Source organism: Rhipicephalus microplus, unplaced genomic scaffold, assembly GCF_043290135.1.
Source record: "Rhipicephalus microplus isolate Deutch F79 unplaced genomic scaffold, USDA_Rmic scaffold_35, whole genome shotgun sequence".
Lineage (NCBI taxonomy): Eukaryota > Metazoa > Arthropoda > Arachnida > Ixodida > Ixodidae > Rhipicephalus > Rhipicephalus microplus.
In genome coordinates this window covers 482,990-498,981 of record NW_027464608.1, presented here as the reverse complement: position 1 = coordinate 498,981, position 15,992 = coordinate 482,990, and positions in this window count along the sequence as shown.

Below are 15,992 nucleotides of genomic sequence, written 5' to 3'. Positions count from 1 at the left end.
TCTATAGCTAGAAACTCCACGACTAGAAAGTCCACAACTAGAAACTCCGACTAGAAACTCCACAACTAGAGACTCCACCATTAGAGACTCCACCATTAGAGACTCGACAACTAGAGACTCCACAACTAGAAACTCCGAAACTAGAAACTTCACAACTAGAAACTCCACAACAAGAACCTCCACAACTAGAAACTCCACAACTAGAAACTCCACAACTAGAAACTCCAGAACTTGAAACTCCACAACAAGAAACTTCTCAACTAGAAACTCCGCATCTAGAAACTCCGATAACAAACTGCACAACTAGAAACTCCACAACTAGAGACTTCTCAACTAGTGACTCCACAACCAGAAACTCCGCAACTAGAAACTCCACAACTGGAAACTCCACAACTAGAGACTCCGCAATTTAACATCAACAACTAGAAACTCCACAACTAGAAACTCAACAACTAGAAACTCCACAACTAGAGACCCCACAACTAGAAACTCCACAACTAGAAGTTTCACAACTAGAAACTCTGCAAGAAGAAACTCCGACTAGAAACTCCACAACTAGAGACTCCACAACTAGAGACTCGACAACTAGATACTCCACAACTGGAAACTCCAGAACTAGAAACTCCACAACTAGAAACTGCGCAACTAGAAACTCCACGGCTAGAAACTCCACAACTAGAACCTCCATAACTAGAGTCTCCACAACCAGAAACTCCACAACTAGATACTCCAAAACTAGAGACTCTACAACTGGAAACTCCACAACTAGGCCTCACAACTAGAAATTTCACAACTAAAAACTCTGCAACCAGAAACTCCACAGCTACACACTCCGCAACTAGAAACTCCACAAGTAGGAACACCGACTTCAAACTCCACAACTAGAGACTCCACAACTAGAAACTCAACAACTAGAAACTGTAGAGCTAGAAACTCCACGACTAGAATGTCCACAACTAGAAACTCCGACTAGAAACTCCACAACTAGAGACTCCACCATTAGAGACTCGACAACTAGAGACTCCACAACTAGAAACTCCGAAACTAAAAACTTCATAACTAGAAACTCCACAACTAGAAACTCCACAACTAGAAACTCCTCAACTAGACACTCCACAAATAGAGACTCCGCAATTGAACATCCACAACTAGAAACTGCACAACTAAAAACTCAACAACTAGAAACTCCACAACTAGAAACTCCACAAGTAAAAATTTCACAACTAGAAACTCTGCAACAAGAAACTCCGACTAGAAACTCCACAACTAGAGACTCCACAACTACAGACTCGACAACTAGATACTCCGCAACTGGAAACTCCAGAACTAGAAACTCCACAACTAGAAACTCCACAACTAGAAACTCCACAACTAGAGACTCCACAACTAGAACCTCCACAACTGGAAACTCCGCAACTAGAAACTCCACAACTAGAAACTCCAGAACTTGAAACTCCGCAACTAGAAACTCCACAAATAGGAACTCCACAACTAAAAACTCCGCAACTCGAAACTCCACAACTAGAGACTCAAAAACCAGAAACTCCGCAACTAGAAACTCCACAACTGGAAACTCCACAACTGGAAACTCAACAACTAGAAACTCCACAACTAGAGACTCCACAACAACAAACTCCACAACTAGAAATTTCACAACTAAAAACTTTGACACTAGAAACTCCGACTAGAAACTCCACACTAAAGACTCCACAACTAGAGACTCGACAACTAGACACTCCGCAACTGGAAACTCCAGAACTGGAAACTCCACAACTAGAAACTGCGCAACTAGAAACTCCACGACTAGAAACTCCACAACTAGAACCTCCACAACTAGAAACTCCGCAACTAGAAACTCCACAACTAGAAACTCCCCAACTTGAAACTCCACAACTAGAAATTCACAAAAAAAACTCCACAACCAGAAACCCCGCAACTAGAAACTCCGATTACAAACTGCACAACCAGGGACTCCACAACTACAGACTCCACAACTAGAGACTCCACAACCAGAAACTCCGCAACCAGAAAATCCACAACTGCAAACTCCACATCTAGAAACTCCACAACTAGAGACTCCGCAATTGAACCTCCGCAACTAGAAACTCAACAACTAGAGACTCCACAACTAGAAACTCCACAACTAGATACTCCCCAACTAGAAACTCTAGAGCTAGAGCCTCCGCATTTGAAACTCCGCAACTAGAATCTCCACAACGAGAAACTCCACAACTAGAAACTCCACAACTAGAGCCTCCGCAATTGAAACTCCGCAACTAGAAATTCCACAACTGGAAACTCAACAACTAGAAACTCCACAACTAGAGACTCCGCAATTGAAACTCCGCAACTAGAAACTCCGCAACTGGAAACTCAACAACTAGGAACTCAACAACTAGAAACTCCACAACTAGACTCCACAACTAGAAATTTCACAACTAGAAACTCTGTAACCAGAAACTCCACAGCTACAAACTCCGCAACTAGAAACTCCACAACTAGAGACTCCGCAATTGAACCTCCGCAACTAGAAACTCAACAACTAAAAACTCAACAACTAGAAACTCCAGAACTAGAGACTCCACAACTAGAAACTCCACAACTAGAAATTTCACAACTAGAAACTCTGCAACAAGAAACTCCGACTAGAAACTCCACAACTAGAGACTCCACAACTAGAGACTCGACAACTAGATACTCCGCTACTGGAAAATCCAGAACTAGAAACTCCACAACTAAAAACTGCGCAACTAGAAACTCCACAACTAGAAACTACACAACTAGAGACTCCACAACTAGAGACTCGACATATAGACACTCGGCAACTGGAAACCCAAGAACTAGAAACTCCACAACTAGAACCTCCAGAACTAGAAACTCCGCAACTAGAAACTCCACAACTAGAAACTCCCCAACTTGAAACTCCACAACTAGAAATTCCATAACTAGAAACTCCACAACTAGAAATTTCGCAATGAGAAACTCCGATTACAATCTGCACAACCAGGGACTCCACAACTACAGACTCCACAACTAGAGACTCCACAACCAGAAACTCCGCAACCAGGAAATCCTCAACTAAAAACTCCACAACTAGAAACTCCACAACTAGAGACTCCGCAATTGAACCTCCGCAACTAGAAACTCAACAACTAGAAACTCAACAACTAGAAACTCCAGAACTAGAGACTCCACAACTAGAAACTCCACAACTAGAAATTTCACAACTAGAAACTCTGAAACAAGAAACTCCGACTAGAAACTCCACAACTAGAGACTCCACAACTAGAGACTCGACAACTAGATACTTCGCTACTGGAAACTCCAGAACTAGAAACTCTGCAACTAGAAACTCCACAACTAGAAACTCCAGAACTTGAAACTCCACAACTAAAAACTTCACAACTAGAAACTAAGCATCTAAAAACTCCGATTACAAACTGCACAACTAGAAACTCCACAACTAGAGACTTCTCATCTAGTGACTCCACAACCAGAAACTCCGCAACTAGAAACTCCACAACTGGAAACTCCTCAACTAGAAACTCCACAACTAGAGACTCCACAACTAGAGACTCGACAACTAGATACTCCACAACTGGAAACTCCAGAACTAGAAACTCCATAACTAGAAACTGCGCAACTAGAACTTCCACGACTAGAAACTCCACAACTAGAACCTCCATAACTAGAGCCTCCACAACCAGAAAGTCCACAACTAGATACTCCACAACAAGAGACTCTACAACTGGAAACTCCACAACTAGGAACTCCACAACTAGAAACTCCACAACTAGATACTCCGCAACTAGAAACTCCAAAACTAGAGACTCCGCATTTGAAACTCCGCATTTGAAACTCCACAACTAGAAACTCCACAACTAGAAACTCCGCAACTAGAAACTACGCAACTAGAAACTCTGATTACAAACTGCACAACCAGGGACTCCACAACTACAGACTCCACAACTAGAGACTCCACAACCAGAAACTCCGCAACCAGAAAATCCACAACTGCAAACTCCACATCTGGAAACTCCACAACTAGAGACTCGGCAATTGAACCTCCGCAACTAGAAACTCAACAACTAGAGACTCCACAACTAGAAACTCCACAACTAGATACTCCCCAACTAGAAACTCCAGAGCTAGAGCCTCCGCATTTGAAACTCCGCAACTAGAATCTCCACAACGAGAAACTCCACAACTAGAAACTCCACAACTAGAGCCTCCGCAATTGAAACTCCGCAACTAGAAATTCCACAACTGGAAACTCAACAAATAGAAACTCCACAACTAGAGACTCCGCAATTGAAACTCCGCAACTAGAAACTCCGCAACTGGAAACTCAACAACTGGAAACTCCAGAACTAGAAACTCCACAACTAAAAACTGCACAACTAGAAACTCCACGACTAGAAACTCCACAACTAGAACCTCCACAACTAAAAATTGCACAACTAGAAACTCCACAATCAGAAACTCCGCAACTAGAAACTCCACAACTGGAAACTGCACAACTAGAAACTCCACAACTAGAGACGCCGCAAATGAAACTCCGACACTAGAAACTTCGCAACTAGAAACTCTACAAGTAGAAATTTCACAACTAGAAACTCTGCAACAAGAAACTCCGACTAAAAACTCCACAACTAGAGACTCCACAACTACAGACTCGACAACTAGATACTCCGCAACTGGAAACTTCAGAACTAGAAACTCCACAACTAGAAACTGCGCAACTAGAAACTCCACGACTAGAAACTCTACAACTAGAACCTCCATAACTAGAGTCTCCACAACCAGAAACTCCACAACTAGATACTCCAAAACTAGAGACTCTACAACTGGAAACTCCACAACTAGGCTTCACAACTAGAAATTTCACAACTAAAAACTCTGCAACCAGAAACTCTACAGCTACACACTCCGCAACTAGAAACTCCACAAGTAGGAACACCGACTTCAAACTCCACAACTAGAGACTCCACAACTAGAAACTCAACAACTAGAAACTCTACAGCTAGAAACTCCACGACTAGAAAGTCCACAACTAGAAACTCCGACTAGAAACTCCACAACTAGAGACTCCACCATTAGAGACTCGACAACTAGAGACTCCACAACTAGAAACTCCGAAACTAAAAACTTCACAACTAGAAACTCCACAACCAGAGACTCCACAACTAGATACTCCAAAACTAGAGACTCTACAACTAGAAACTCCAAAACTAGAGACTCTACAACTAGAAACTCCACAACTAGAAACTGCGCAACTAGAAACTCCACGACTAGAAACTCCACAACTAGAACCTCAATAACTAGAGTCTCCACAACCAGAGACTCCACAACTAGATACTCCAAAACTAGAGACTCTACAACTAGAAACTCCACAACTAGAAACTCCACAACTAGAAACTCCTCAACTAGACACTCCGCAACTAGACACTCCACAACTAGAGACTCCGCAATTGAACATCCACAACTAGAAACTCCACAACTAAAAACTCAACAACTAGAAACTCCACAACTAGAAACTCCACAAGTAGAAATTTCACAACTAGAAACTCTGCAACAAGAAACTCCGACTAGAAACTCCACAACTAGAGACTCCACAACTACAGACTCGACAACTAGATACTCCGCAACTGGAAACTCCAGAACTAGAAACTCCACAACTAGAAACTCCACAACTAGAAACTCCACAACTAGAGACTCCACAACTAGAACCTCCACAACTGGAAACTCGGCAACTAGAAACTCCACAACTAGAAACTCCAGAACTTGAAACTCCGCAACTAGAAACTCCACAAATAGGAACTCCACAACTAAAAACTCCGCATCTCGAAACTCCACTACTAGAGACTCAAAAACCAGAAACTCCGCAACTAGAAACTCCACAACTGGAAACTCCACAACTGGAAACTCAACAACTAGAAACTCCACAACTAGAGACTCCACAACAACAAACTCCACAACTAGAAATTTCACAACTAGAAACTCTGACACTAGAAACTCCGACTAGAAACTCCACAACTAGAGACTCCACAACTAGAGACTCGACAACTAGACACTCTGGAACTGGAAACTCCAGAACTGGAAACTCCACAACTAGAAACTGCGCAACTAGAAACTCCACGACTAGAAACTCCACAACTAGAACCTCCACAACTAGAAACTCCGCAACTAGAAACTCCACAACTAGAAACTGCCCAACTTGAAACTCCACAACTAGAAATTCACAAAAAAAAACTCCACAACCAGAAACCCCGCAACTAGAAACTCCGATTACAAACTGCACAACCAGGGACTCCACAACTACAGACTCCACAACTAGAGACTCCACAACCAGAAACTCCGCAACCAGAAAATCCACAACTGCAAACTCCACATCTAGAAACTCCACAACTAGAGACTCCGCAATTGAACCTCCGCAACTAGAAACTCAACAACTAGAGACTCCACAACTAGAAACTCCACAACTAGATACTCCCCAACTAGAAACTCCAGAGCTAGAGCCTCCGCATTTGAAACTCCGCAACTAGAATCTCCACAACGAGAAACTCCACAACTAGAAACTCCACAACTAGAGCCTCCGCAATTGAAACTCCGCAACTAGAAATTCCACAACTGGAAACTCAACAACTAGAAACTCCACAACTAGAGACTCCGCAATTGAAACTCTGCAACTAGAAACTCCGCAACTGGAAACTCAACAACTAGGAACTCCTCAACTAGAAACTCCACAACTAGACTCCACAACTAGAAATTTCACAACTAGAAACTATGTAACCAGAAACTCCACAGCTACAAACTCCGCAACTAGAAACTCCACAACTAGAGACTCCGCAATTGAACCTCCGCAACTAGAAACTCAACAACTAAAAACTCAACAACTAGAAACTCCAGAACTAGAGACTCCACAACTAGAAACTCCACAACTAGAAATTTCACAACTAGAAACTCTGCAACAAGAAACTCCGACTAGAAACTCCACAACTAGAGACTCCACAACTAGAGACTCGACAACTAGATACTCCGCTACTGGAAACTCCAGAACTAGAAACTCCACAACTAAAAACTGCGCAACTAGAAACTCCACAACTAGAAACTCCACAACTAGAGACTCGACATATAGACACTCGGCAACTGGAAACTCAAGAACTAGAAACTCCACAACTAGAACCTCCAGAACTAGAAACTCCGCAACTAGAAACTCCACAACTAGAAACTCCCCAACTTGAAACTCCACAACTAGAAATTCCACAACTAGAAACTCCACAACTAGAAATTTCGCAATGAAAAACTCCGATTACAATCTGCACAACGAGGGACTCCACAACTACAGACTCCACAACTAGAGACTCCACAACCAGAAACTCCGCAACCAGGAAATCCTCAACTAAAAACTCCACAACTAGAAACTCCACAACTAGAGACTCCGCAATTGAACCTCCGCAACTAGAAACTCAACAACTAGAAACTCAACAACTAGAAACTCCAGAACTAGAGACTCCACAACTAGAAACTCCACAACTAGAAATTTCACAATTAGAAACTCTGCAACAAGAAACTCCGACTAGAAACTCCACAACTAGAGACTCCACAACAAGAGACTCGACAACTAGATACTCCGCAACTGGAAACTCCAGAACTAGCAACTCCACAACTAGAAACTGCGCAACTAGAAATTCCACGACTAGAAACTCCACAACTAGAACCTCCATAACTAGAGCCTCCACAACCAGAAACTCCACAACTAGATACTCCACAACAAGAGACTCTACAACTGGAAACTCCACAACTAGGAACTCCACAACTAGAAACTCCACAACTAGATACTCCGCAACTAGAAACTCCAAAACTAGAGACTCCGCATTTGAAACTCCGCCACTAGAAACTCCACAACTAGAAACTCCGCAACTAGAAACTCCGCAACTAGAAACTCCGATTACAAACAGCACAACCAGGGACTCCACAACTACAGACTCCACAACTAGAGACTCCACAACTAGATACTCCAAAACTAGAGACTCTACAACTAGAAACTCCAAAACTAGAGACTCTACAACTAGAAACTCCACAACTAGAAACTGCGCAACTAGAAACTCCACGACTAGAAACTCCACAACTAGAACCTCAATAACTAGAGTCTCCACAACCAGAGACTCCACAACTAGATACTCCAAAACTAGAGACTCTACAACTAGAAACTCCACAACTAGAAACTCCACAACTAGAAACTCCTCAACTAGACACTCCGCAACTAGACACTCCACAACTAGAGACTCCGCAATTGAACATCCACAACTAGAAACTCCACAACTAAAAACTCAACAACTAGAAACTCCACAACTAGAAACTCCACAAGTAGAAATTTCACAACTAGAAACTCTGCAACAAGAAACTCCGACTAGAAACTCCACAACTAGAGACTCCACAACTACAGACTCGACAACTAGATACTCCGCAACTGGAAACTCCAGAACTAGAAACTCCACAACTAGAAACTCCACAACTAGAAACTCCACAACTAGAGACTCCACAACTAGAACCTCCACAACTGGAAACTCGGCAACTAGAAACTCCACAACTAGAAACTCCAGAACTTGAAACTCCGCAACTAGAAACTCCACAAATAGGAACTCCACAACTAAAAACTCCGCATCTCGAAACTCCACTACTAGAGACTCAAAAACCAGAAACTCCGCAACTAGAAACTCCACAACTGGAAACTCCACAACTGGAAACTCAACAACTAGAAACTCCACAACTAGAGACTCCACAACAACAAACTCCACAACTAGAAATTTCACAACTAGAAACTCTGACACTAGAAACTCCGACTAGAAACTCCACAACTAGAGACTCCACAACTAGAGACTCGACAACTAGACACTCTGGAACTGGAAACTCCAGAACTGGAAACTCCACAACTAGAAACTGCGCAACTAGAAACTCCACGACTAGAAACTCCACAACTAGAACCTCCACAACTAGAAACTCCGCAACTAGAAACTCCACAACTAGAAACTGCCCAACTTGAAACTCCACAACTAGAAATTCACAAAAAAAAACTCCACAACCAGAAACCCCGCAACTAGAAACTCCGATTACAAACTGCACAACCAGGGACTCCACAACTACAGACTCCACAACTAGAGACTCCACAACCAGAAACTCCGCAACCAGAAAATCCACAACTGCAAACTCCACATCTAGAAACTCCACAACTAGAGACTCCGCAATTGAACCTCCGCAACTAGAAACTCAACAACTAGAGACTCCACAACTAGAAACTCCACAACTAGATACTCCCCAACTAGAAACTCCAGAGCTAGAGCCTCCGCATTTGAAACTCCGCAACTAGAATCTCCACAACGAGAAACTCCACAACTAGAAACTCCACAACTAGAGCCTCCGCAATTGAAACTCCGCAACTAGAAATTCCACAACTGGAAACTCAACAACTAGAAACTCCACAACTAGAGACTCCGCAATTGAAACTCTGCAACTAGAAACTCCGCAACTGGAAACTCAACAACTAGGAACTCCTCAACTAGAAACTCCACAACTAGACTCCACAACTAGAAATTTCACAACTAGAAACTATGTAACCAGAAACTCCACAGCTACAAACTCCGCAACTAGAAACTCCACAACTAGAGACTCCGCAATTGAACCTCCGCAACTAGAAACTCAACAACTAAAAACTCAACAACTAGAAACTCCAGAACTAGAGACTCCACAACTAGAAACTCCACAACTAGAAATTTCACAACTAGAAACTCTGCAACAAGAAACTCCGACTAGAAACTCCACAACTAGAGACTCCACAACTAGAGACTCGACAACTAGATACTCCGCTACTGGAAACTCCAGAACTAGAAACTCCACAACTAAAAACTGCGCAACTAGAAACTCCACAACTAGAAACTCCACAACTAGAGACTCGACATATAGACACTCGGCAACTGGAAACTCAAGAACTAGAAACTCCACAACTAGAACCTCCAGAACTAGAAACTCCGCAACTAGAAACTCCACAACTAGAAACTCCCCAACTTGAAACTCCACAACTAGAAATTCCACAACTAGAAACTCCACAACTAGAAATTTCGCAATGAAAAACTCCGATTACAATCTGCACAACGAGGGACTCCACAACTACAGACTCCACAACTAGAGACTCCACAACCAGAAACTCCGCAACCAGGAAATCCTCAACTAAAAACTCCACAACTAGAAACTCCACAACTAGAGACTCCGCAATTGAACCTCCGCAACTAGAAACTCAACAACTAGAAACTCAACAACTAGAAACTCCAGAACTAGAGACTCCACAACTAGAAACTCCACAACTAGAAATTTCACAATTAGAAACTCTGCAACAAGAAACTCCGACTAGAAACTCCACAACTAGAGACTCCACAACAAGAGACTCGACAACTAGATACTCCGCAACTGGAAACTCCAGAACTAGCAACTCCACAACTAGAAACTGCGCAACTAGAAATTCCACGACTAGAAACTCCACAACTAGAACCTCCATAACTAGAGCCTCCACAACCAGAAACTCCACAACTAGATACTCCACAACAAGAGACTCTACAACTGGAAACTCCACAACTAGGAACTCCACAACTAGAAACTCCACAACTAGATACTCCGCAACTAGAAACTCCAAAACTAGAGACTCCGCATTTGAAACTCCGCCACTAGAAACTCCACAACTAGAAACTCCGCAACTAGAAACTCCGCAACTAGAAACTCCGATTACAAACAGCACAACCAGGGACTCCACAACTACAGACTCCACAACTAGAGACTCCACAACTAGAAACTCCACAACTAGAGACTCCGCAATTGAACCTCCACAACTAGAAACTCAACAACTAGAAACTCAACAACTAGAAACTCCACAACTAGAGACTTCACAACTAGAAACTCCACAACTAGAAATTTCACAACTAGAAACTCTGCAACTGGAAACTCCACAACTAGAAACTCCACAACTGGAAACTCCACAACTAGAGACGCCGCAAATGAAACTCTGACACTAGAAACTCCGGAACTAGAAACTCAAACACTAGGAACTCAACAACTAGGAACTCAACAACTAGGCTTCACAAGTAGAAATTTCACAACTAGAAACTCTGCAACCAGAAACTCCACAGCTACACACTCCGCGACTAGAAACTCCACAAGTAGGAACACCGACTTCAAACTCCACAACTAGAGACTCCACAACTAGAAACTCAACAACTAGAAACTCTATAGCTAGAAACTCCACGACTAGAAAGTCCACAACTAGAAACTCCGACTAGAAACTCCACAACTAGAGACTCCACCATTAGAGACTCCACCATTAGAGACTCGACAACTAGAGACTCCACAACTAGAAACTCCGAAACTAGAAACTTCACAACTAGAAACTCCACAACAAGAACCTCCACAACTAGAAACTCCACAACTAGAAACTCCACAACTAGAAACTCCAGAACTTGAAACTCCACAACAAGAAACTTCTCAACTAGAAACTCCGCATCTAGAAACTCCGATAACAAACTGCACAACTAGAAACTCCACAACTAGAGACTTCTCAACTAGTGACTCCACAACCAGAAACTCCGCAACTAGAAACTCCACAACTGGAAACTCCACAACTAGAGACTCCGCAATTTAACATCAACAACTAGAAACTCCACAACTAGAAACTCAACAACTAGAAACTCCACAACTAGAGACCCCACAACTAGAAACTCCACAACTAGAAGTTTCACAACTAGAAACTCTGCAAGAAGAAACTCCGACTAGAAACTCCACAACTAGAGACTCCACAACTAGAGACTCGACAACTAGATACTCCACAACTGGAAACTCCAGAACTAGAAACTCCACAACTAGAAACTGCGCAACTAGAAACTCCACGGCTAGAAACTCCACAACTAGAACCTCCATAACTAGAGTCTCCACAACCAGAAACTCCACAACTAGATACTCCAAAACTAGAGACTCTACAACTGGAAACTCCACAACTAGGCCTCACAACTAGAAATTTCACAACTAAAAACTCTGCAACCAGAAACTCCACAGCTACACACTCCGCAACTAGAAACTCCACAAGTAGGAACACCGACTTCAAACTCCACAACTAGAGACTCCACAACTAGAAACTCAACAACTAGAAACTGTAGAGCTAGAAACTCCACGACTAGAATGTCCACAACTAGAAACTCCGACTAGAAACTCCACAACTAGAGACTCCACCATTAGAGACTCGACAACTAGAGACTCCACAACTAGAAACTCCGAAACTAAAAACTTCATAACTAGAAACTCCACAACTAGAAACTCCACAACTAGAAACTCCTCAACTAGACACTCCACAAATAGAGACTCCGCAATTGAACATCCACAACTAGAAACTGCACAACTAAAAACTCAACAACTAGAAACTCCACAACTAGAAACTCCACAAGTAAAAATTTCACAACTAGAAACTCTGCAACAAGAAACTCCGACTAGAAACTCCACAACTAGAGACTCCACAACTACAGACTCGACAACTAGATACTCCGCAACTGGAAACTCCAGAACTAGAAACTCCACAACTAGAAACTCCACAACTAGAAACTCCACAACTAGAGACTCCACAACTAGAACCTCCACAACTGGAAACTCCGCAACTAGAAACTCCACAACTAGAAACTCCAGAACTTGAAACTCCGCAACTAGAAACTCCACAAATAGGAACTCCACAACTAAAAACTCCGCAACTCGAAACTCCACAACTAGAGACTCAAAAACCAGAAACTCCGCAACTAGAAACTCCACAACTGGAAACTCCACAACTGGAAACTCAACAACTAGAAACTCCACAACTAGAGACTCCACAACAACAAACTCCACAACTAGAAATTTCACAACTAAAAACTTTGACACTAGAAACTCCGACTAGAAACTCCACACTAAAGACTCCACAACTAGAGACTCGACAACTAGACACTCCGCAACTGGAAACTCCAGAACTGGAAACTCCACAACTAGAAACTGCGCAACTAGAAACTCCACGACTAGAAACTCCACAACTAGAACCTCCACAACTAGAAACTCCGCAACTAGAAACTCCACAACTAGAAACTCCCCAACTTGAAACTCCACAACTAGAAATTCACAAAAAAAACTCCACAACCAGAAACCCCGCAACTAGAAACTCCGATTACAAACTGCACAACCAGGGACTCCACAACTACAGACTCCACAACTAGAGACTCCACAACCAGAAACTCCGCAACCAGAAAATCCACAACTGCAAACTCCACATCTAGAAACTCCACAACTAGAGACTCCGCAATTGAACCTCCGCAACTAGAAACTCAACAACTAGAGACTCCACAACTAGAAACTCCACAACTAGATACTCCCCAACTAGAAACTCTAGAGCTAGAGCCTCCGCATTTGAAACTCCGCAACTAGAATCTCCACAACGAGAAACTCCACAACTAGAAACTCCACAACTAGAGCCTCCGCAATTGAAACTCCGCAACTAGAAATTCCACAACTGGAAACTCAACAACTAGAAACTCCACAACTAGAGACTCCGCAATTGAAACTCCGCAACTAGAAACTCCGCAACTGGAAACTCAACAACTAGGAACTCAACAACTAGAAACTCCACAACTAGACTCCACAACTAGAAATTTCACAACTAGAAACTCTGTAACCAGAAACTCCACAGCTACAAACTCCGCAACTAGAAACTCCACAACTAGAGACTCCGCAATTGAACCTCCGCAACTAGAAACTCAACAACTAAAAACTCAACAACTAGAAACTCCAGAACTAGAGACTCCACAACTAGAAACTCCACAACTAGAAATTTCACAACTAGAAACTCTGCAACAAGAAACTCCGACTAGAAACTCCACAACTAGAGACTCCACAACTAGAGACTCGACAACTAGATACTCCGCTACTGGAAAATTCAGAACTAGAAACTCCACAACTAAAAACTGCGCAACTAGAAACTCCACAACTAGAAACTACACAACTAGAGACTCCACAACTAGAGACTCGACATATAGACACTCGGCAACTGGAAACCCAAGAACTAGAAACTCCACAACTAGAACCTCCAGAACTAGAAACTCCGCAACTAGAAACTCCACAACTAGAAACTCCCCAACTTGAAACTCCACAACTAGAAATTCCATAACTAGAAACTCCACAACTAGAAATTTCGCAATGAGAAACTCCGATTACAATCTGCACAACCAGGGACTCCACAACTACAGACTCCACAACTAGAGACTCCACAACCAGAAACTCCGCAACCAGGAAATCCTCAACTAAAAACTCCACAACTAGAAACTCCACAACTAGAGACTCCGCAATTGAACCTCCGCAACTAGAAACTCAACAACTAGAAACTCAACAACTAGAAACTCCAGAACTAGAGACTCCACAACTAGAAACTCCACAACTAGAAATTTCACAACTAGAAACTCTGAAACAAGAAACTCCGACTAGAAACTCCACAACTAGAGACTCCACAACTAGAGACTCGACAACTAGATACTTCGCTACTGGAAACTCCAGAACTAGAAACTCCACAACTAAAAACTGCGCATCTAGAAACTCCACAACTATAAACTCCACACCTAGAACCTCCACAACTAGAAATTCCACAACTAGAAACTTCACAATCCGAAACTCCGCAACTAGAAACTCCACAACTGGAAACTCCACAACTAGAAACTCTGCAACTAGAAACTCCACAACTAGAAACTCCAGAACTTGAAACTCCACAACTAAAAACTTCACAACTAGAAACTAAGTATCTAAAAACTCCGATTACAAACTGCACAACTAGAAACTCCACAACTAGAGACTTCTCATCTAGTGACTCCACAACCAGAAACTCCGCAACTAGAAACTCCACAACTGGAAACTCCTCAACTAGAAACTCCACAACTAGAGACTCCACAACTAGAGACTCGACAACTAGATACTCCACAACTGGAAACTCCAGAACTAGAAACTCCATAACTAGAAACTGCGCAACTAGAACTTCCACGACTAGAAACTCCACAACTAGAACCTCCATAACTAGAGCCTCCACAACCAGAAAGTCCACAACTAGATACTCCACAACAAGAGACTCTACAACTGGAAACTCCACAACTAGGAACTCCACAACTAGAAACTCCACAACTAGATACTCCGCAACTAGAAACTCCAAAACTAGAGACTCCGCATTTGAAACTCCGCATTTGAAACTCCGCAACTAGAAACTCCACAACTAGAAACTCCGCAACTAGAAACTACGCAACTAGAAACTCCGATTACAAACTGCACAACCAGGGACTCCACAACTACAGACTCCACAACTAGAGACTCCACAACCAGAAACTCGGCAACCAGAAAATCCACAACTGCAAACTCCACATCTGGAAACTCCACAACTAGAGACTCGGCAATTGAACCTCCGCAACTAGAAACTCAACAACTAGAGACTCCACAACTAGAAACTCCACAACTAGATACTCCCCAACTAGAAACTCCAGAGCTAGAGCCTCCGCATTTGAAACTCCGCAACTAGAATCTCCACAACGAGAAACTCCACAACTAGAAACTCCACAACTAGAGCCTCCGCAATTGAAACTCCGCAACTAGAAATTCCACAACTGGAAACTCAACAAATAGAAACTCCACAACTAGAGACTCCGCAATTGAAACTCCACAACTAGAAACTCCGCAACTGGAAACTCAACAACTGGAAACTCCAGAACTAGAAACTCCACAACTAAAAACTGCACAACTAGAAACTCCACGACTAGAAACTCCACAACTAGAACCTCCACAACTAAAAATTGCACAACTAGAAACTCCACAATCAGAAACTCCGCAACTAGAAACTCCACAACTGGAAACTGCACAACTAGAAACTCCACAACTAGAGACGCCGCAAATGAAACTCCGACACTAGA